Source organism: Pinus tabuliformis, chromosome J, assembly GCF_031772625.1.
Source record: "Pinus tabuliformis cultivar Carrire ecotype Pingquan chromosome J, CPIR1, whole genome shotgun sequence".
NCBI classification, from domain to species: domain Eukaryota; kingdom Viridiplantae; phylum Streptophyta; class Pinopsida; order Pinales; family Pinaceae; genus Pinus; species Pinus tabuliformis.
In genome coordinates, this window is record NC_142295.1 from 1213264364 (window position 1) to 1213287972 (window position 23609).

Here is a 23609-nt window from a genome sequence, read left to right on the forward strand (position 1 = left end):
TTTGTGTTTATATATGCATTGTGTATCTAGATAGTGGAAAATTTAGCCATACATTATTTGATGCATATATATGAAAAATTGGGAAGAAATATTTGAAAGAGATTTCATTCAAATGAAACATTTTTAGCTTGGCCATGCTATACATTTTTCTTTTGAATTATATATTTAATAATAGACAACTAAACACAAAATTATTTTATCATATAATTTTAGTTAAGATAACATTCCTTTTTTTCTTCTCACTGGCCATTTAATCTTTCGACTTCCATTTCCAATATATTTCAAGTCAATGAAGTGAACATTAATCTGCGACGAAATATTGGTTATGCCTTACCCTGTTTTTACCATATACCCTGACATTGAACAGACTCTTATTTAACAATTTTGACAATTTATCCTTTCAAATAAATCTAGTTTATAACATATATTTTCTAACACTCCAAATTTACTAGTATGTTCTAACCATAAATAATGCAAAACATTGTCTTGGGCAGCATTTTAATTTTTCAAATATTTTATTGCTTTAGTTGGCTCTCAGGAACCGTCATATTATTTACATACTATTTCAGCTTTCTATTCTATCACATGCAAACTTGGATCTCATGCAAATGTTACATAATATAAGTAAAAATTGTCACATAAAAAGGTTGTCCACATGAACTTCATGCTATTTTTAACATCCAACTAATTTATACAAAGAATGATTTTTTATGATACCCATGAACATGATGCAGGATTACTCTTCTGCTAGGACCACCAGGATGTGGAAAGACAACCTTGCTCCTGGCTCTGGCAGGAAAACTGGATCCTACATTGGAGGTTATTGCTTGGAAATTTTCATGGTTTATGGTGATGGTTTTTATTGGAGACTACTATTAGAACTTCTAGAATGTTGAATGGTCATATTCATCCATATATAAACTTTTGGTTTTATTCAAAGGCTTTTACCAATGTTTAATGCATATCCTGACAGACAAGGGGGAATATCTCATACAATGGATTCCAGCTCAATGAGTTTGTCCCCCAGAAGACATCAGCTTATATCAGCCAATATGATCTGCATTTCCCAGAGATGACAGTTAGGGAAACGTTTGATTTCTCTGCTCGTTGTCAAGGAGTGGGTACCGGGCAGGGTGTGTGATTTTCCATAGAGGACATTCCATTTGATTTCATCTTTCTTGTCATATTTTAAATTACTGGTTGTACCTTGTATGATAAATGTTTAGTTGAGGTTTTATTCTAAGGAAGGTCTAGAAACTCATTTTTTTGGAATACATGTAGATTTGCTGTTGGAAATAAGAAAAAGAGAAAAAGAAGTTGGCATTCTTCCAGAGGCAGATGTAGACACGTATATGAAGGTGAGTTACCAGGAACTGTTGTATCTCAGTATAACGCAGGCTGTAAAAGGATATGCATGATTTTTATTATTATTTGTAAAAAAATGCTTCGATCTTATTATTGATAAAATTGTTTCCTTTTCCATGAAAAAACATTATATTCGGTATTTGAAATCAAAGTATACATCAAACTGCCTTTGCCGGCTCGAAAAATGAAGCAGTCTTTTGACTATCCTGCTGCTAAAAACTAGCATGTACCCTACACTGCGTATTACAATTTTCCATGGCTCCTTTAAGGCAGAATTTTAAAAAGGAACATATCCTCCTACAAACAGACCGTAGGCTCTTTTAAAGTAATAGAAACTAAAAGCATAAAAATTCAGATATAAAAACAATGACCATGAAGACCCCTTGCTACACAAGGGATTCCTTTCAGAAGCTGAAATTAGGATCCTTGTCTGAACTCCTGTTCATAAAGAAGTCTTTTTTGCAAAAGAAGGGCTTATTTAGACAACTGGTCTGCAATTGGGGTGAATTCTCTAAAGACATGGCAAAAGGAGATATCCTCAAATTTCTCCTTGACCTCAAGGAATTGGTTCATAAGAGGAACAAGCACAAAATTATCCATTCTGCACTAATCATTTTCTCATTTCATCATTAATTTGGAATCTCCAAATACTTGTAGCTTTGGAAACCCTTTTTCTACTGCAGTATTCAGGAGAAGGCATAAAACACTAAGTTCCGCTCTGTTATTGATACCTTGACCAGCAGGAAACTTCAATAGCAAATGATGAGATTGATATGAAAACACAATTACACCAACACCGCATCACCCTGGAGCTCCTTGGCAGGCTCCGTCAAAGAAGCCCCAAAACTTTTCATAATCAATGGTAGGCTCCTTTAAAAGTCTTGGAAGTTTTTTGTTTTTTTGTCAACCAACAGCCTTCACCAGCACATCTTATCTTATGAGCAAATTGTGCAGAACTCAGCGTAATGCCATTAAATGTCACTTTATTCCTTGATAACTAGATGCCTCATGCCACAAACAGGGCAAGGACCTAAAATCCTTTTCAGACTTGTCAACAACCCAGGAATGAAAATAATCCAGCAGAGTCATGTATTCCATATTATTCTTTCCACTTGAAATCTGTAGAATATCCAACCAAACTGTGCTAGAAATGGAGCAGTGAACAAACAAATGATCCTTTATCTCCATACTTCTCTTGCACAGAATGCATCTTCCTGGACCCAGCATATTCCTTTTTTGACAATCGTCACAAGACAAGATTTTATTATCTAATGGACGTGATAGAAATATTTTTTCCTTTAAGGGACTTTCCAGCTTCCAGATAATCTACCACCACCAAAGTCTAGCCTTTGCTTGGTCTTGTTCCATCTTCGCTGCATCACCTAGCTTCACAGTGTATTCTATAGACTGGTGGTCCTTGGACTACTTTATTTGATCTTTAATTTCAACCAATCATATTGCACTGGAACTGAGAACTCTTACAATATGTTTCTACTCCTTTCCAATATCCCCCTGCAAGTTTAGACCTTATGCTTGTTTCCACCCCTGGACCAAAAATTGCTACCAACATTTGATGTTGCATATGCCAGTGCGTACACTGTAAATTCCCTTATGATGAACTGTCAACACGTTAGTTTTTGCAACATCAGATGGTGTTTTAGTCTTGAAACTTTGTGGAGAGACTAAAACACGTGTTCTCCAAAACCCAAAAATCGTTTCTGGAAATTCCACCTGGATATAGCTCAATTAAATTAATTGACCATCATTTGATTTTTTCCCAAGTGTAATTTAGGAAAACTGATAAATTAATAGGCATTAATTGAGAATGGTGAGAATTCTCTAGAAACTCACACGGATTGGCTTGGAGATGATCTCAACCATCGATTAAGTTTTAATCATGGTTGTTGGAGCCCCAACTAGAGATTCTAAGAGGAGGTTGATGGATACATGGAGAACACACTAGTGCAGATACTCAGTGATCATGATTCCCTAGTGGCAAGTGATCCAGCTGTGAGATTGAGCCAATGATCGAGTAGCAGGTGTCAGAGAGGCGACATAGTAGATTTCTGGAGGAGTTTCCAATTTCGGAGAGTCAGCTACAGGAAGGTCGAGTTTCCTTAGTAATGTTGCGCAGAAGCTTCAAAGGCAGAGTTCGATTTGGCTAGACGGAGGGTCAACTCAGTTGCTAGAGGTCGGGAGAATTTTCGGAAGAGCTAGAGAGTCATTCTCAGAGGCTGAGTTGGGCTAGACGACTTGATTAGAGCAACTTCTAGGCAGAGCATTCAGGGTCTACGCACTGGTGACGCAGACGCTGACGTAAGAGCTTTCGTGGGGCCTATTTGTGCCAGTCGTGGAGTTGGATTAATGCTGGGTGAGACAAAATTTGTCTCGCTAATTTTTGTGGCCAATTTATCTTGTAGTGGATTACCAAGTTTTGGGCATCCAATTGTATTTATAATTTTTGGTGCATAATAATAATAAAGCCCTCAACTGCTGCACCAATTTTCCCACATTAGGTTTTTTCCAGGGTTGTCCAAAAATAACAGTGTTAATTTTATGTGTGCGCTATCATTTCTCAATTCCTATTTTTGCTTCCGCAATTTTTTTATGGTGAAGAAATTGCAATGTGAATTAGTCATAGCAAATAAATTGCATAATTAATTTACAGTTAGAAAAATAATTTCTAGTTGTTGCATTTCAAAGAATTGTCACATGGTATCAAAGAATATTTGACAGACACGAGGCTCAGAGTTGAATGAAGAGAATTTCGTTGTTCAGAGAGAGCAGCAGGACGAAATTTTCTAGAGTTGCACAATGCTTAGCTAGGCAACGTGAATTGTTGGGCAAGGGTTCAATTTTCCAGTTGCAGTAGTAGGAAAGTTTGATTTGTCCAGAGAAGTGATTCCAGTAAGAAGAGGGAGCAAAAACTCAATTTTTCGCAGAGAAGACTCTTGGTATGGGCACAGAGGGTTTGCAGCAGGTTGTTAGAGCAGTTTCAGTGTTGAGTAGATGAGAAATTGCACAGACATTGAAAGTTTCTCTAGGAGGGTTTCTAGTGTTAGAAATCTAGGGACAATTGTCAAAAAATAACAGTGTTATTTTTATGTGTGTGTGCTAGCATTTCTCAGTTTCTATTTTTGCTTCCATATTATTTTTATGGTGAAGAAATTGCAGTGTGAATTATTCATTGTTTGATGTAGCAAATAAACTGAATAATTAATTTATAGTTCGAAGAATAATTTCCAGTTGCTACATTTCAAGGATTTTTCACATAACAAGGCTTCAGACAGCCTATACTTCCTTTTGTAGTCTACCCAAGGGTCTTCCCTATCCACACCTTGTTTCCTCGGCCAATCTTCCTTGCTTCCCATTCTCCATTAAGGGGAAAAGCCTTTATTAAAGCCTTACAAACTAAAGAACCACCTTATGCACTTTTCCTTTCCTGGCTAAACAAATGTAAAAAACAGTAAAGGGTTTTTTTTTTTTTTTATATCATGAGCCTGTGATAAATTTAACTAACATATTTGATGAGAGTACCTACCTGTATTCCAGTGGTTGATGATGCCTCAAGCTACTCTGCTTCAGTTACCAAAAGATCGAAACCACCCAGCCAAACTGAGCAAAACCTCGCTCCTCAGTCTAGTAAGCTTCTCAGTTGAAGCAGATTGTTCCCCGTGCCCAGAAACCTCAGAACAACCAACTCTCATTCTGTTGGTAACTCAAGTCTGCAAAGATCCGTCCTTCTTTAGTATCCCCTTCCTTCGTTCTCCCTTCCTCCCTTCAAAACTGTTCTTTCTGGTTTATATCCTGTTTCTTGATGGTCGTCGCCCTTTCACCAGCAACCCACCGTTTCATCTCCTCGTGACACCCTCCCATGTCATGTCATTTCTTTTAATATAAAGGTATTATGAATTTAAGTTTAATATTCTCTTTTTCTTTTTCTTTTAATATAAAGGTCCTAGGATTATACTAGGAACCTTACCCTTAGTTTATTTATTATTTATATTTTTCTCTAATCATTTTATTAACTTATTAATATAATTTATTAATAATCTAAAATGTATAATTATATAACCATCTTTTAGGATTTAGCTTAATTTTTAACATTTATCTTTTATAATTATTTTTACATTATACATTTTAAATTTAGTATTTACCCATTAATCATGACGTATTTAAGAAATATGGGTATTGATGGGTGAATATAACTTCTATTTGAAGAAGCATCATGATATTTAATACTTATAGTTAATTTAGTATATAAATACTAGTGCGGTGCATGCGACACATGCATATGTAGCTATCATATGCATGCATCGTATGCCTGCTATTATTCTTGTGTTCTCTGTATTATAGATAGGTCGTTACAACAAATTTCCTTGGAAATCCCTTCTAAGATGTTTCAATTTCATTATCTTCCCCCCAAAGACCTTCATGATAAACTAGCCTTCATAAACTTTTAGCTATAAGAGCCAAGCTAAAGATGTGGATGTCCATTAAGTCCCATCCTCTTGCTTCCTTCAGATTAGCCACTTTCGTCCATTTGATAAAAGGTATACCTTCCTTTTCCCTTTTACCAGTCCAAAGGAAGCTGAAGCACATTTTCTTACTTTTATTATGATATAAAATTCATTTGGGTAATGTGAGCAATTAACGTCCAGTACACAGGAATACTCTCCAGGACTGCCTTGACCAAGACTAGTCTGGCTTCTATAGACAACCATTTATTATAACATATTGAGATTCTTGCCTTAATTTTGTTACACAACCAGATCCAAATGTCTACTCTTAGTCATCAGATTCCAGATTTCAATCCTAGATACTTAATACTGTAATCTAGTTCCAGCATATTCATTGGGAACATATTTGCAATTTGGGTATTTTCAACTTCATCCAGTGCATTGATCAGTATAGATGACTTCCTCATATAATTGCAATAGATACCCTGAATTTCCTTTAAACTTCCTATTGACCACTACCGGTCAACTACCCATGCAGTACACCCCCTTTTCTTGGCAAAAAGGGGTAGCACCTGATCGACGTGTCCATGCCATCCTGCAGTCATCAGCAGCTTTATCGATTTAATTGTAAACCCAGTTTGCATGTATGAATTGTAAATAATCTTAGCAGATATGAGTCGTGTATGTAAATTGCCTAGGTGGACCTAACTTTCTAGTGGTAATCTACGTCCCGGAAGGTTTTTCGTCTCACCGATCCATGATCGGCAGAGTTTTCCTTTAGCCTAACCCCAAAGCCGGGATGGATTTTGTCATTAGAACTTTAGGAGAATCCTAGTGTGTTAATCTGCTAGATTATAGTTGTGTCGCAGAACTGGGTGATTTATGAGGGTCTATGTTAAGTGGGTTTGTCCCCTTAAGATGTAAATTGTAAAAGTCATGATGTAATGTGTCTTGAGGGTTAGAAAATGTTTTAAATCCCCTCATGAGTCCTAAGTCCTAGGTCCTAGGAGATTTTTCCAAAGGCTAAGTTCGAGGATCCATTTTAAAATGAATTAAAAAATTAAAAAATAAATAAAAATAATAAATAAAAATTAAAAAAAAAAAAAAAATGAAATAAATAAAAAATAATAAAAAATTTATAAAATAAGGCAAAAACCCTAAATAATAAAATAATAATATTTTAAGTGAATGCATGCAAAATATTATTTTTTAATAATTCGACGGATGAGATTAAGAGATGTCTTGATCTCCATCGACGGTCGAGATCATTTCGACATGGATCACTCGAACTAGCCGTTGGGATCATTTCCTTTAAGTAGGGTGCTAGGGGTCAGTTCAGATAAATTGGATCTGTGAGTCTTGTACTGAAGAAGCTCTCTTGTAATCTGTTTTCTGGTTAATAAAAGAAGACTTTGGGGTCCAAATCTTGCTGGTGTTACTCTCTGGAAGTGCTGTGAGCTAATTTAGTTTCTGCATATTTTATGTTTCAGCCATTAATAATAGCTTATTGTAGAGTATTGTGAGCACAGGTATCTTGTTCACTTGCTAGGGTTTGAGTGGTGTTAGGGTTTCTGAAGTAATGGCAGGTATCTCCATTACTTTTTGAGATCTAGCACCATTTTTGCCCTCTTTACTGATGGTTGAAGTGAGCTGTGCAGGAAAACTCTTACTGAAGAAGATTGCCGGGCGTTAGGGGAAGTTCTCGGCTGAACCAGCCAACTCCCGCAAGCATTTTTTGCTGAGCCCAGTTGGATTTGATCCTGGGTCTATCATTCAGTTTATTTTTCTAAGTTGCATGAGAGATTTTCTGAAGTTCTTCACAGTGAAAACCTGAAATTTTTATTCTTTAAAATATTTCTGTATTTATTGCTGAATCTGGCTGTTAATGGGCCAAAATTTGTAAATTAATCAGCTGTTCTGGGGTTTTTAGATTTTGCTTTGTACAGTTTTAATTAAGGTTTTTGTTTTCTTGTATCTACAGGTATAGGGTTTTGATAAATTTCTCAGCGTTTCTGGAGCGAAAGAAACTGAGAATTTTTTGAGCTCCTCATTTGTCGAAAACTGACATATCTGAAAGCATCGTGCAGGGCCTATCGTTTACCTGGACAGCGAAATTTGGTGACCTTGTTTCTCAAAAAATTCGATTTGGATCATACATGATACCCACGCGTTTTATAGACAGCCGCCATCACGTGAGCCTTGTCAGAGGCTGCAATACACACACTGGAAAATCCGTGGCGATATTTCTTTGGGTAACATTTCAAAATCGCAAATTGTTCGATCTGCGTGAGTACCTGTTGAAGTATTGACAGACAAATCTATGTGCATAACTCCGTTGAGCTTCACGGTCCCTGATCAGCGGATTTCAGCTACAACACTGAGCCAAGCACACCGCCGTCAAAGTTGACATGCAGACAAACTGTGCATAAGCAGCAGAAAATAGTCGTGCCATTCAACGTGAGGCATTCCTTGGTCGCTGGTTTATATATGCGTGGACAATGTGAGATTGCGTCCTGCCTGCAACCCTCAGAACTTTGGTTTGTTGTCACAGTCTCAAGAAAATCTTATGCGTTCTCAGCATATGCAAGCCGGTGTAATGTTGTGGGTGCACGTTGACGTGAAGAGTCAACATCTGCCATTAACCTGCGTCATTCTTTCGAGCTCACCTCCATCTGCAGTTTTAAGACGAGCCACCTGTGTTAGAAACTCAACGTATCACGTTCAAATAAAACTCAGACTATTGCTCAGCGTAAAAAACTCAGACGATTGCTCTGCGTGTTCCCTTTAAATGCCTCCGTTTGGTGCCGGAAACCACGAAATTGCGGACTTGGGTATCGAAGTCGTAAGAAGGTAATAATATGCAGCTCGAAATCACCTTCATTGCCTTTGTCTGAGGGTTGAACGCACGTCCTTAGGTCATCTTGGCAAAGCATTTTAGATATCAGTGTTTTCTCGAGGGTGAAAATTTCTTCTCTGCGGTAGCTCTCCGAAACGCGATTGCAGTTTTCCTCATGATCCGCGGCGTATGGTAAAGGTTTGGTCGTTTCATTTAGCCCTTTGGTTTAATTCGCTTTTCAATTTTTTTACGCTTAGTTTTGATTTTAGATTTAGATATTTTTTCGTTTTGGTTTAACAGTTTAGGATGTATGAAGTTTTATTTTTGTTTAAAATTTAATTTGGCTTTATTTTAACTTTATCATTCAAATATAATAAAAAAAAAAAAAAAATATTAGTTGTAGTTTTATTATTTTGGTTTAGAGTTAGGTTTTAGTCTAGATTTCATTTTTAAAAGTTTTGTTTAAGAAAATAAAAAAAATAAAAGTTCCTTTTAATTAGCCTTTAATTTTAGATTTCAATGTTTTTTAGTTTAAGAATTAATTTTTATTTTTTTTTTAAATTTTAGTTTGATAGTTTTATTTTCAAAGTTTTAGTTTAAATAGTTTTAACTTTTTAATTAAAATCATAATAAATAAATAAATAAAAATTCGAAAAAGTATAAAAAAGCATTGTGGAAATTTTCTTGTTTGCCAGATCCAGTTGTTTTCGGAAAAATATCATTTTGAGATTCAAAATTACTGATGTGGGATAAATGTTTATTTTTTTAGACGAATCTGTACATGAATGATCAGATTAGCTGGTATCTGGTAAATGATTTATGATTTTGCTTGGTTGTTTGAAAGCATTCATCTCTTCAAAAACTTTTAATTACTCAATATCGTTATTGAGCTCTGGTCATTATAAGAGCTCTGTGTGTTTATCGAATATCCTGCATCTGTTCTAGTCATTTGATGATAAATGATTGCTACACATGGTTTACATTTTTATTTACTAAGTGATCGTTTAAAATTCAAACCCACAAGGCACTGGTCTTTTAACTTCTAAATCCATTCAGCGCTTTTCATATCGTGTCTCCCAACCAACTGGTCGACAGTTGGTCATCGTCATATCATAGGGTCTACCCCCCTTAGCCGCGGGAGACAGGCTTAAACGGAGAGATCGGGGATCAGAGTGACAGCCCCCGGTCTGAGCGTTGTCGTGTCAATCTGCGCGACAACACTTCCAATCTCCCTTACAGAGCCATGTCTAAAAATCATAATGTCATCAACAAAGAGAAGATGTGAAATGACCACCAAATCAGAAATCTTTATACTTTTTAATATCCCTCTTCTCCTAGCATATCTAATCAACATACTCAGGTCTTCATCTACTAATAAAAAGAGAAAAGAGAAAGAGGGTGTCCTCATCTTAAACCACAAGATGCATTAAAGAAACCAGGAGGGGATCCATTAATCAAAACAGAAAAGGAAGCAGAAGAAAGACACCCCATAATCAAATCCACGAACTGCAGATTCAATCGAAGTTAAAGCAGTGACAATCTAAGGTATAACCAATTCGCTTAATCATAAGTTTTTGCAAGATCCATTTCATCATAAAACCTGGAAACTTCTTGAATTAAATAAACTTTAAAGTGCAACCCTTCCTGCTAAGCCCACAGGATCATGAATTTGTCTATTAAAATTGCCGCTGACAGTAGTCCTTTCAGTCTATTGGCTATAATCTTGGAGATCAGCTTATAGACCAAATTACATTAAAATTTAAGCGATAGGTCTGAAATAATCAAAAGACAAAGGTTCCTGGCTTTTGGGAATGAGGGATATACAGGTTGAGTTAATAGCACCTAAAACCTTCCCTTCCCTTCTAGCTTCGTCAACCAATCTTAAGAGAATTTCACTGTCCAAGTAGAATTTCATTGTCCAGCCATCCATCCCAGGACTTTAGCTCTTTTGAAGGAATTTAAAACAGGCTTTAACATCTCCTTAGACACTTCAAAATATAATTATTTGTTTGTATCCTCGTGAATAAGTCTAGGGAACAGTTTAATGATTTTCATGATATCACCAATGTGGACTGAGCGTGGGTTTTTAAACAAAATTTTAAAATATTGCTTATGAGCTTCTTCTATTTCCTTGAAATAATTGGCCCTAGAACCGTCTGGCTTGCTGTTCTCTTATATTTTAGTCATATTCTTCCTATGGCTGGCAAATAGTGAAAATATTGTATTCCTGTCACTTCAAAATCTATATACCTCTACTTTTGAGTCTCCACTCTGCCCTTCTTGTCCAGCAAGGTCTTTATTCCCCTTCAAGTTTCTTTAGAGAACCAACATCTTTCTCCAAAATACCTCCAGCCTCATTGTTCTAAAATAATTTCGGTTGCTTCTTCTACTTCTTTAAGGTCTTGCTGGTTTTTTGGCCTATCAATTTTTACCCACTCTGAAACAACACTCGTGACCCTTTTCAAATTATCATCAAACTGCTTCATGGATTTGTCATCTAAATAAATATCAACATGCTTCCAATTTCTCAAGACTATACCTTTAAACTCCTCTTCATCTAACTATGAGTAGTTGAACTTAAAAGGAACTGGCTAAGAGCTTCCAGTTATTAGCTTCAATTTGTAGCAAAATGGAGAGGTGGCTTGAATCTTCTCCCTCACCCACCCATGACTTAATCCCCCCTTTGCCTGACATCGAAGGCTCTACTACAACAAATCTATCCAAGTGCTTGGATATTACCCCACATCCTTTTCTTCCATTTCTCTAGCTAGGTACAACTTTCACAGGCCCAACATCCATCCAGCCTTCCGAATTTGGGATTCAAGAAAATGAAAAAAGAAGCTAGGTACAACTTTCACAGGCCCAACATCCATCAAACCTTGCGAATCTGGGATTCAAGAAAATGAAAAAATAAAAGAAAAGTAGGAGGATCCTTTCTTGCAGCCCCTCCCTAAATTTCTATTTGGTAAAGAGTTAATTTTAAGTTCTCTCCAACTATGAGATTGTCCCCCAAAAAATCCTAGAATCCCTTCCCAAAAGGGATTTTTGTTACCATTGGGTCTTGTTACTACCCAAATCAGTAGTCATGTTGAGTTCCTTACTAGATGCTAAGATGTCACCACATGGGACAAGTTCCTACTATGACCTCAGCACAAGTCTCCACTCTTTAGGCCAACTCGTACAAAGCCAAGGGAGGCTTCCCTACATTAAAATACCCTCCATCACAAGTTAGTAGGCTAGTGCCTTGTAATACCTCTTGGGTGATGGGTCTGGGAGTTAATTTTGAATTTTTGCAAATTTGAAAATGAAATTTTATTGCAGAAAATGTAGATTAGCAGGAAAAAGACCCTCTAATCATTGAAAATAAACCATAGAAAAAGCTAAAGAAGAGTGTGTAAAGCCCTTACCAAGTTTCGGAATGAAATACCTTGCTGAGAACCTTGGTATGTGTTTGAAAATTGACAATTTTCTAGCTGTCTTGTAGCTTTAAACTTGCAAATATGCAAAAAAATGCAGATATTAGTAAGCTAATCCTCATATAGCGAAAATCAGCCGATTAAATTGGTGATCTTTTCATTTTGAAGAAAATCGTGATTTTTTCGAAAAAAATTGCGATTTTTTCCCAAAAAATCATATCTTTTATATTTTTTATTTTAGCAATTACCAATTTTATCCCATTATTTTTACTAAACCCTCGCTGATTAAATCCCAACTGCGATTATCACAACATTGAGCTAATCCTCACTTTAGGGCCACCTACAAGCCTATAAATGCTTAAATAAAATATGATTATTGGATGGAAGCATTAGAATTATGAAATTTGAACAAAATGACCAGCCCAACACTTGAAAATAATTAGTTTGAGAGATATTCAAAAATGGAAAATATTTCTTGGAATGAGGGGTCAAATCCCCTATAGAGTCAAAACTAGATAGTTCTTATCACATATTTTTATTTTCAGCAAGCTGTAACCTGATTTTTCACTTCAAAAGATGTTCAGGTTAAGCTTATAAGTGAAGAATATGAAAGGGGATGAGGAAGGTACCTCTAAGGTCAAAACCCCTATGAAAGGGCCTCACTTACCATGTGAATTTGTTATTGTAAATTGAAATTACAGACCTAACCCTTGTACAACAACTTGAATTGCTTTTAATCAGCCTTTTCTACACAACACAAGCAACTATACTTTCCTGGGCCAATTAGATAAACCTTAAAAGAAAACCCAAGTGAGAAGACTAGCTGAATAATATGAATTTAGGCTCAAGCAGTGTTACTTGGGAGCGAGAGTGAAAGCGGGGAGCGGGAGCGACATTTTCAAAAGCTCCCAGTTTGGGAGCGAATCCCAGAGTGGTTTTTATATAATATATATACTTTTTATATTTTTTATATTTTGATACATATATGTCAAAAAAAGCATGTAGAATGATGAATTAGATATAAAAAACATAAAAAAACATAGATTGATCATTGAACCATATAACATCAATCATCTAGAAGTTATAATCTTCATCAACCACGTCCACAAGTTAGTAACATACATATTACAACATATTGAGTCTCGTGAATCATGATTCATCAATCTTAAAGTTTCAACTTCAAGCTTTCAAAATTGAAAATTCAATATATAACATTTATCATCATTGATCACCAAAGTTGTACTTGTAAGCTAAGTTTAACCATTACAAGAAATAATATCTAATTGTTAACATGAAATGAAATGTTATAAAATGAATTATGAAATGAAATGAAACAACTTTCACGAAGCATCATATTCATAATTCAGAATCATTACCAATGAGTTATAATTGCCAACTTCAAACTTCAAACTTAAATTGTCACAGTCATATATTGTTTACAAAAAATATCATTATGATATGAAAGAGTCAAGACTCAATAGTTATGAAAACTAATAGAAACTAGAAAAGACAAGTAAACTGTAAATCTATTATCTACTACTACATGTGGCCCTTGCCACAAGAAGTGTCTAATGTATTAGCAAGTCGTGGTGGTCTTCTAGGAGTCTCCCGCACAGACCGACGACCAGAACTAGAAGGCACATGCCCTCCACGTGAGGGTGTAGATGGAGGTGGCGACAACAAAGGAACAAGACTCGGAATTCGAGCACTGCTACTGGATGGTGGAGGTGGCATGGTTGTTGCTTCATCTTCCTATCTTATAAGTTTCTCTTCCAGTTCTTCAAGATGTATAGTGCCATCCTCCAAATTCTCATCCTCTAGGTGGTTGTCCCAAATTTTATATGTTGGATTCTCATAAGCCCGATCACAGTAATGACTCAACAACCTCAAGTTGTAGTGCACATAAACCAAGCTTTCTGCTCGGTTTTCATTGAGTCTGTTTCTTTTCACATTATGTATGAAGCTGTAGGTGCTCCAACACCTCTCTGCAGAAGAAGTATTTACAACTTGTGAGAGAACTTTTTTTGACAATTTTGGCAAAATTCCATGGTTGCCATATGATTCCCACCATGTGAGAGCATCAAATCTGTCTCTATCTTCCATTGCATGAAAGGTACCAAACAAACCAGTGTTACTAAAGTATCTTCCTATTTCAAGATGCACACTAGCACATTACTCCCTGTCAGGTATCAACTTTTCTAATGCTTCCAAATATCCTTTAGATACCTCTTCATCTATATGGGGTTTGGTCCTAACCCCACCCCCTGGTGCAGGTTGGCCCAACAAAGATGTAGCATAATATTTTGGTGTAAGGATATACGCCAAGCAATGTAGTGGAACATTAAGTTTATCCCACCGTACACACACACAATCGTGAATTAGTCTGTACAAGTTGGGATCATTGTTATGAACAATATCTTTTATTTGCCCCAACATGGTATCCATCTTCTCATACACCTCGCCAATCACTGGTTTATCTGTATCTACAAACTGGATCATGTGATAAATGGGCTTGGTGAAATCCAATACTTACCTCACATGTGCCCAAAACATACCATCAAGAGCGACCTCCTCCACCAGTTCAAAACTTTGCCTGTCAGCTGCATTTGTAGCCCTTTCCTTTAATACCTGCTAGTGTGGACTTGATAACATGCTAGCCAATGACTCTCTTACCTTCAAAAGGCGCCTGAAGGTGAGGTAATAGCTACCAAATCTAGTCCTTGCAATATTCAACAATTCCAATATTGAGTGACTGCGGAAAAGGCCATGAGTATTGCTATGATTTGTAATAAATTTTATCATTTGTTTGCCTTTCTTGTACAAATCACCAATACATTTGTAATGTTCGTTTTTGTTCTTAACAATATCATGCTTCAAAAGGTTCATTGTGTGAACCAAACACCAAGACCAAAATATGTTGGGGTATTTATCCTCAATAATTGCTCCCGCTGCCTTACAATTAGGAGCATTATCAGTGATGACTTGGATGACATTGTATGGCCCAATATGGTCAATTGTTTCAAGTAATGGTTCTGCAATGTTGATGGCAGTCTTGAACTTGTTTGAGTAATCATATGCTGAAAGAAAGATGGCACCACTAACAGACACAACAAGAACACTTATCAATGGCTTGCCTTTTACATTTGTCCATCCATCAGATACAATGGACACCCCATGGTCAGTCCAAGAACTTGTCATTCTATTCAAAGAATGTGATATTTTTGCTTTTTCATGATCAAGTCCAACGATTCTTGCCTTGTCATACCTAGGGATCTTGTATCCCTTAGAGGCATCATTTATGCCAGAAACCATTTCGTGCCAATAAGGTGAGCCAAGAACATTGAATGGTATCCCACATGCATAGAGAAACCTGTAAACTTTTGAATCCACATCATTCCTACACCCTTCATCAAGGAAATCTGATATGGTTCTACGCCTTAAACCTGGTGACCCTGTGCCTCCATATCCACTGCCTTGGGAGGATGCTGAAGGAGTTCTTTGTGCATGTGATTGTGAGCTTGGTTCAAAGAAACCCTTTGATTTTTTAGATTTGTATTGGGCTTCCTCCTCTTCCCTTATGTATTTGGCTCTATCTGCTGCTGACACACTTGTACAAGTTTTGATTCCTATTTGTTTATCTTCATCCCATGGCATTTTCCTGCAGAGGTGTTTTCTGGCACAAGTGTATGAACCTGTGTAATTATTGTTGCAATGGGGCAATGAAATTTAGTGGTTCCACCCCCTTTCCTTGCTTTAGGCCTGTTAACATATTTCCACAATGCGGTTTGGTCTTGTTTAGTTTTTTGAGCTGACTCATGTTCACTCTCCTCCAGCTCCTCCTCACTGGGGTTTTCATCAAATCCACTATGTCCCCCTTCTTCATCCCCTTCTTCATTTTCAACCCTCCTTTTTCTACTCTCCAGCACCATAATAACCAAAAAAGGAACCAAGAAGAAGAAAATGCCAAGAAATATAACCATGATGTTTGAAATTTGAAGTTTTGAATCTGCAAAATTAAAAAAAATGGAATGGGAATGGGAATGGGAAATAGAGAAAAATTTATTTATTTATTTAGAAATTAGGAATAATTTAATAAACATTAAAAAAAAATTGCTAGACATTCTATTCAATATTGTAGAGCGGCGAGCCTACCTCAAATGCGTCCAATCTCCCATTGCTCTTTGCTCCTTGCTCTTTCCTCACTCTCTCCTTTCTCCTTGCTCTCTCCTTGGCACCTTGCTCTCTCTTAGTCTCACTCTATCCTTGCTCCTTAGTCCTCACTCTCACCCTCTCAATCTCCCTCTCTCAATCTCAATTGAGCTCTCACTCTAACTCTCACAATGAAAATGAAACCCTCTTACCCTCCCTCCCTCAGTTTATAACAAAAAAATGATTTTTTTTACCGCCGGATTTTTTTTTTGCACGCAATTCGCTCCCACCCATCGTTCCCGTCGCTTCGGGAGCGAATTTTATAGCCCGAGAGCGGTTGGGAGTGGTCACTCCCTGACCGCTCTCGGGTTATAAAATTCGCTTCCGGAGCGACGCTCCCTTATTCACTCTTGACACTTGTAGGAAGCACAATTTTTTTTAACGGGAGCATGCTCCTGACCCGCTCCCGAGTCACTCTCACCCGGAGTGCGGATTGGGAGCGGAATCGAGGGGGTGGCGCTCCCCCACAACACTGGGCTCAAGCTACTGAAATATTTTTGAGATTTCATATTTTCTATTCTTCTGTTTTAAATTTATAATAGATAGAAACTTGGAGAAAAGTATTTTGAATTTTTGAAATAAATGGAGGTGAAGGTGAGGCTTACCTTTACCATAGTAGTTACCTCTTCCGGTGTCGGATTGTGATCACAACCCTCTCTAAATTGGCATTGTATTTTGAACAATAAAATTGTAACTCTCCCTCCGCCCTCTTAGGTATTTTGGGGCATGGGAGGTGTTACTTGTTTGATTTAATCCGACCCCTAAGATCTCTTATAGAGATGGGGTTACAAAAACCTATTTTTTCTCAAAGTCTTGAAATCTCAAATCAAATGCCACCATAGTGTTAGCTCATCGAGAGCTTTCTGGCAATATAAAGTTTTCCTCAATTCGACTGGCATTGTATTTTGAACAAGAAAAGTGTAACTCTCCCTCTGGCCCGCTTAGGTATTTTGGGCTGTGAGAGGTGTTACTTGTTTGCTTTAATCCGACCCCCAAGATCTCTTATAGAGATGGGGTTACAAAAACCTCTTTTTTTCTCAAATGCCACCATAGTATTTAGCTCATCCAGAGCTTTTTGGCAATATGTTTTCCTCAATTCGACTTTCAGATTGAAATTTATGCCTATCAAAAGTTTGACCAATTATATTAGAACTATGTCACAAGTTTCGTTGAATTCGAACCTTGAGGTTCAAAATTCGACGAATCTCAAGGAAAATATAAAATTTGTTGAAATCTGGCAATGACAATAGAAATCTTTTTTACGAATTTGTTGGCTAAGTAATGGAAGCCCTTTTGGTTATTGGAAAAACCGAACGAAATACCACCAGTTTTGTTAGACATCACCTGCTAAAAAATGAAAGCCCGAAAGAAAATACCAGAGTTTCATTGACTTGATTCATAGAATGAAAAATTAAATAAAATACCAGACTTTCGTTGACCTATGATTTCGCTCAAATAAGACATATAAAACCTAGCAAAGATTACTACTATCAAGCGACTGCACCAACGAGTATGCTGATGATTATGTCACTATACTAGTTAATATGCTAACAATGAGTATGTTGATAATCGTGTAACTTTAATATGCTAATAAATAGTTGGTGACTCGTGATAGTCTAATTTATGAGAAAGAAAGAAAGGAAAGAAATTATTTTAACGTCCACGAGGCTAAAGATAGCCTATGGGATAGATTGCTTCTTTATCTGCTTGATGTATTTGGCCCTTTTTCTATGAAGTGTCAAAAAAAATGCGCTCAACTTCTCGACAAACCCCTCGCTAAATAGATTATCCCAAGAGCTAGCTTTCAGCGTATTTGCATAACTTTCCTTGTTGTCTTTGAAGGTCTCACATTCTAAAATGAAATGTTTTTCTGTTTCCACTTTTTCGGAAGAACAAAAAATGCATACCCTTTCCTCCCACGCTTCCTTTGGCCTTTTACAGCGCCCTGTTTCACAACGGAGTTGATGAGAATTAGTCCTTAACTGAGCAAGAAGAATTTTGGCTCTCTAAGAGATATTGACCTCTATGTAATTTTTTTCATATCATGTACAATACGTAAGTTTTAAATTAAAATTTATGCTATATTTTTATTAAGTACATAGATTAATATTTTATACAATAATTCTATAAAATATACTGTATATTATATATAATGTGATAAGTATCTTGTATAAGAAACATTATAAATTATTTTATATATTATATATGTGTTATAAAATATTATATATAAATGTATTAAATGTTTCTTTTATTATTTATTAAATAGAAATATATATAATATGCTATAAAAAAAAATTATATTTCAAAAATATATAATAGACGAATTTCACGACAAACTTTATTTGAATTTTATTGAAAAATTCAAATTTGAATCAAATTTTGTCGAATTCAAACTTGAACCCGAACCATGTGACATTGTATTAGGCCACATCAACAATGGATTTCCATATGACATCCATGTGGTCCTTATTAGGCCCCTGTGGCACTGCCATGTGAACTCAGTGCGGGCCCACTAAGTTTTCCCACCATGGAAAATTTAGTTAGCTCGCAGTTATACCCCGTTAGCGCTCATCCAGGTGTTTTCACTGTTTTACAACCCTTGCCACCCTAGGAACCCGGATCCCCCGATTCCAACAACTTATGAAGGTAATATGGTGTAGGGCCCACCATGTACCACGTGGTCCGTGTCAAGCCACTATGGCATTGCCACATCAACACAATGCGGGGCCCACTAACCCTCCATTCCATGGCGGATTTTCGTTTCTCCATTATATCTAGTTTGCGCCCCTCAACCTTTCAACCTTGTGTTGTGGATTTTCGTTTCTCCATTATATCTAGTTTGCACCCCTCAACCTTTAAACCTTGTGTTGCTACTCAACACACCTGGATGACCAAATCTCCAGATCTAAACGAGTTATGAAGTTAATTTGGTGCAGGGCTCACCACGTACCACGTGGTGGCCCTTAGGGCACTACCATATTAACTTAAAGGGGGTCCACCATGTCACCATGCATTGGCGTTTTTCATTGTTTTGTGGTTATACTCGGCTAGCTCTCATCTGGGTGTTTCAATTGTGTGACAACCATTGCCACCCTTGAAGCATGGATCCCTAGATATAATAGATATGGTAATGGAAATCTGGCCCTAGATGAAATTAGGGTCGCTACCTAAGTGTGTGTTCTTGTCGATCACCAGATGTGATTTGCGCTTGGAAAGAGATATCCAGTCTAGATGAGGTTCAACTCGCTTACGAAGTAACCACTCCTTGCCAAGCTCAGACTCTAGATCACTGGATATGGAATACATTTGACAGAGAGATCCTTCCTAGATGAGAACTAGCCTGCATACAAAGGAACCTCTTGTTTCTAGTCCTATACCCCAGATCACCAGATTTTGCAGACGTGCTACGAGGAATGGAAAATAAGTGAAATTTGAGCAATTTCTTAAGGCCAGGGGCAACAGCCCTAACACCAAATTCCTAATAAATGCATTATGATGCTAACCCTTGACCTCCCACAGGTAACAGGAGTTTGCAACCCACTCATATAGGTTTGCAACTTGCTCTTAAGAAGTTTAACATCCATTTATTAACATAGTGAATTCTGAGTAAATAATTGGATTTATGATGTAAACAACAACAACAAGGAAACTTATAGAGATTCAAAGTTTACAATAAATTTCACAAGGTAAGGACTTGCCACCACAATCATGTAGACACTCATTCTAGCACACAAATAGTCTATAAATCATGAGTATGGTAGCAACTCCATGGTGCTACCATTCATTGAAACCACAATATCCAAGACAGTTAGCAATGAGTGTAATAGCAACTTTAAGGCATTCACACATGAATATGCAAGATTGTATTACAAATCATCAATAAAACAAGACTATTACAATCTATGATCCAAATGTGCACAACTTTATACTTATCTGAATAAATTGAAATGGATGGACATTGAAGGAGGTATTTCAACTCTCCACCCAAACATAGGTCATCTACATTGCAATCTCTCTTGTAACTGACCACCCTCGAGCCGTATTTATAGTTTGAGGAGATGCTTGCTTAAGGAGAATTTACACCAAGGCTCGGTCAAACACTTAGGAGATGGAGCCCACTGTCCAGGCTCTCCACCCAAACATAGGTCATCTACACTGCAATCTCTCTTGTAACTGACCACCCCCGATCCGTATCTATAGTTTGAGGAGATGCTTGGTTAAGGAGAATTTACACCAAGGCTCGGTCAAACACTCAGGAGATGGAGCCCACTGTCCAGGTTGTTTAAAAATTGCTCTTTAGCAGTAAGCACCATAGTGACTCACTTACTCTGAGGTCAATCATAGGGCTTCAACCAAGATCCAAATGGGCTATTGCTTAGTTCCTAGAGATTCTATCCACTTTTCTTGTGGTTCAACAACTATCTTTTCATAGCAAGCCCTATAGTGGTCTGTAATCCACTCTCCAGGTGGTTTAATAACTCTCAAGCAAGCACCATTGTGGCTCATATTTCCTTGGTAAAGTGGTTTAACAACTATAGAAAAAGCACCATAGTGATTTGTCATCCATTGAGCCTCCCATTGGCCATTGAGGATTATACTCGTACTCTAGTAGCCTTCACACAACAATACAGGGGATGACACTCTAAATCTCTAAGCACAAGCTCAAAGACAATCCAGTCCAGTTCATTCCTTCAATTGGATTTTCAACAACTCCTTCTCTACAAGGATTTTTACCAAGTCGCTCTGTGAAAAATTCCAAACTGGAAATTATTCTCATAATTGTTAATTTAATTTAACAATTTATTTTTTGCTTTCTATGGCAAATACTGAATAAATCACACAACAATCTACACAAATAAAACTGTGGAAGAATAAACATTGGAAGAAATGCTAACACACACATAAAATAACACAGTTATTTTTGGACAAAAGTCCCTATAAAAACCCAACTTGGGAAAACTAGTGTAGCAGCCGAGGGTTTTATTATTAAGTAGTAGTGAGAAATTCAGAGTACAACTGGACGCCGAAATCTGGCAATCCTACAGAGAAAAATACTGGCAAAAATCTAGTGAGGAATTTTCCTCACTGCACAGGCAAACTCCCCTCATGACTTGCCTTCTGAAACTCGGTCCTTTAACCCTCTACGTCAGCCTCTGCGTAACCTGCTGGACATCTAGCCTCAGACTGGTCTCTGATGAAGTCGTTCTACCTTCTGCTGACTAGAAAGACGCTTCTCCGACGCTCTGGGACTCCTTCCCGGCCTCTGGAACTAAAAACGTCAATCCCTCTCAGCAATTCGACTTTGCCTCTAGAAGTTGTTGCGCTGCCCTAGCGTTAGCCTCTTTATGGATCTTTTGCCTCTCTGCAAATGCACTCACTGGATCTGGAATGCCTCCTCCAACCTCACTGTATCTGCCCCTCTCACACTGCTTTGATCTCTATCTCTTCTTTCGGAAACTGACTACTGCTACTCTAGAAATAGATTTGCTCAAAAATCGAACCTCATAAGTGTCTTCTCCATCACCACATCGATCTCCTCTTATAATCCTCTGTTGGAGCACCAACGGCCAAGATTAAGACTTAATCAACGGATAGGATCATCTCTGGATCAATCCCTGTGGGTTTCTAGATATTTCACGCCTTGACTTAATTAATGCTGATTAATTAACCATATTCCCTAAGTTTAGACTTAGGAAATATTTAAAAACTAGTTAATAATCTAATTAGGTCATTTCTAGGCGGAATTTCCAGAAACAATTTTTGGGTTTTGGAGATCTCCTGTATTCTAGCCTCAACACAAAATTTCAAGGCTAGAACATATTTGATGCTAAAAGACTAACACTCCCTCTTAGGAAGGAATACGTTCTAGTTCTACTGCAACCCCTGGTTTTGCATCATTTCCTGTCACACTGCCGATATCTGGCCATACTGCACAACTCTGATATACGTTGCATTTGTGCTGCTACCGACCTTGCTGAATTGTTGCCAACAGTGCATCTGCACTGTAGCTCCATCTCATTTGTTGTTGTTGCAACTGCAACATTTGCAACTGAAAAGCATCCAAAATACTAAATCAATTGTGATCAATATAATGCATCTATCAACCGAGTCTCTGATTGCTGCTAGTATCTACACTGTCTCTGAAGAATCTACGTTGTTGCTGACTTTGCACTGTGCCCATTGCACTGTTGCCAACTCTGCACTATGCTCCCTAGCAACTGACTGCATCAACTGTCACTAATCCGTCCCGCTACTGAAAACTATGGGCACCCGTAGCCAAATATTGATCCATGAGGTGGAATCCTCAAGGATCCTGCCCATCTGTAGCGCTGTGGTGCTACAACACCAAATTTCCCTACCTCACTCCTGGATGTATATCAACAAACATAACGAAGCCTTCCTCTAGCCTGGAGGAGAGCTTATCGATCTCTGTTGAAGCTACTTGCTGGTCCTGCTTCTCCTCCTTGTCCTTCTTCCTGAGAGGACACTGGGTATTGTAGTGACCAATCTCACCACATCTTAAGAACTTGACCTTCAACAGGTCCTTCTTCTTCCTCTGCTCCTCCTGTCCCTGACTGGGACACTTACATGCGAGGGCCACATTGTCCTCCTCGTTCACCTGCTTCTGTCCACCGCCGATGCTGCCACTGATGGAGCTCTTTAAAAGAGCTCGCCTCAATTCCTCTTGCTGCAAGTTGGCCCACATCCTATCCCATCTTGGCAAGGTATCTCTGCTTAAGATACTTTGGAATAATACCTGCCACTCCTCTGAGACATTGTTGAGTGCCAATTGCACTAGCTCCATCGATTGAGGCGCTGCTCCAATAGCTGCAAGCTGGTCCCAGACCTCCTGAATCTTGGTGAGGAAAGGGTCTATGCCTTCCGCCTTCTACATCCTGATGCACCTCAACTTCTCTTGTAAGTACATCTTTCACTGCTTGAAAGTACCCTGATATAAAATGGAGAGGGCATCCCACATCTCTTTAGTAGTATCTTTGCCAGCTATGTGTGAAACAACATGATCCTCGACTCCATCTAGGATCAATCGTTTCACTCATGCCATCTCCTTTCTGTACTCCTTCAGCTAATCTGCATCGTGGGGAATTGCTACCACTGCATAAATATATGTTTTCAGGCCAAACTTATCTAGAAGGAAGGACATCCTTACCTTCCAAATGACATAGTTGGAAGCCCCATCCAACCTGTCCTAATCATGAAGCCCAGCAGTGGCCATCTCAACAAAATGTCGAAAATATCCTCTTTCCTTTTGCTCAGTTGTTGCTCTGCTATTCGCACTCCCTTTTGGAGTGAGAAGATCTGCTC

General features: G+C 37.7%; 1 pseudogene across 1 annotated transcript in view; it reads left to right on the forward strand.

The window, feature by feature from the left end:
* The first annotated feature begins 977 nt into the window (after positions 1-977).
* Positions 978-23609, forward strand: part of LOC149231505 (ABC transporter G family member 36-like) — a 123400-nt pseudogene continuing 100768 nt past the window's right edge. Inside the window, exons 1-2 of the transcript XR_016248072.1 lie at positions 978-1133; positions 1282-1358. The product of XR_016248072.1 is annotated as an ABC transporter G family member 36-like (transcript). The remainder of the gene's footprint in view (positions 1134-1281; positions 1359-23609) is intronic.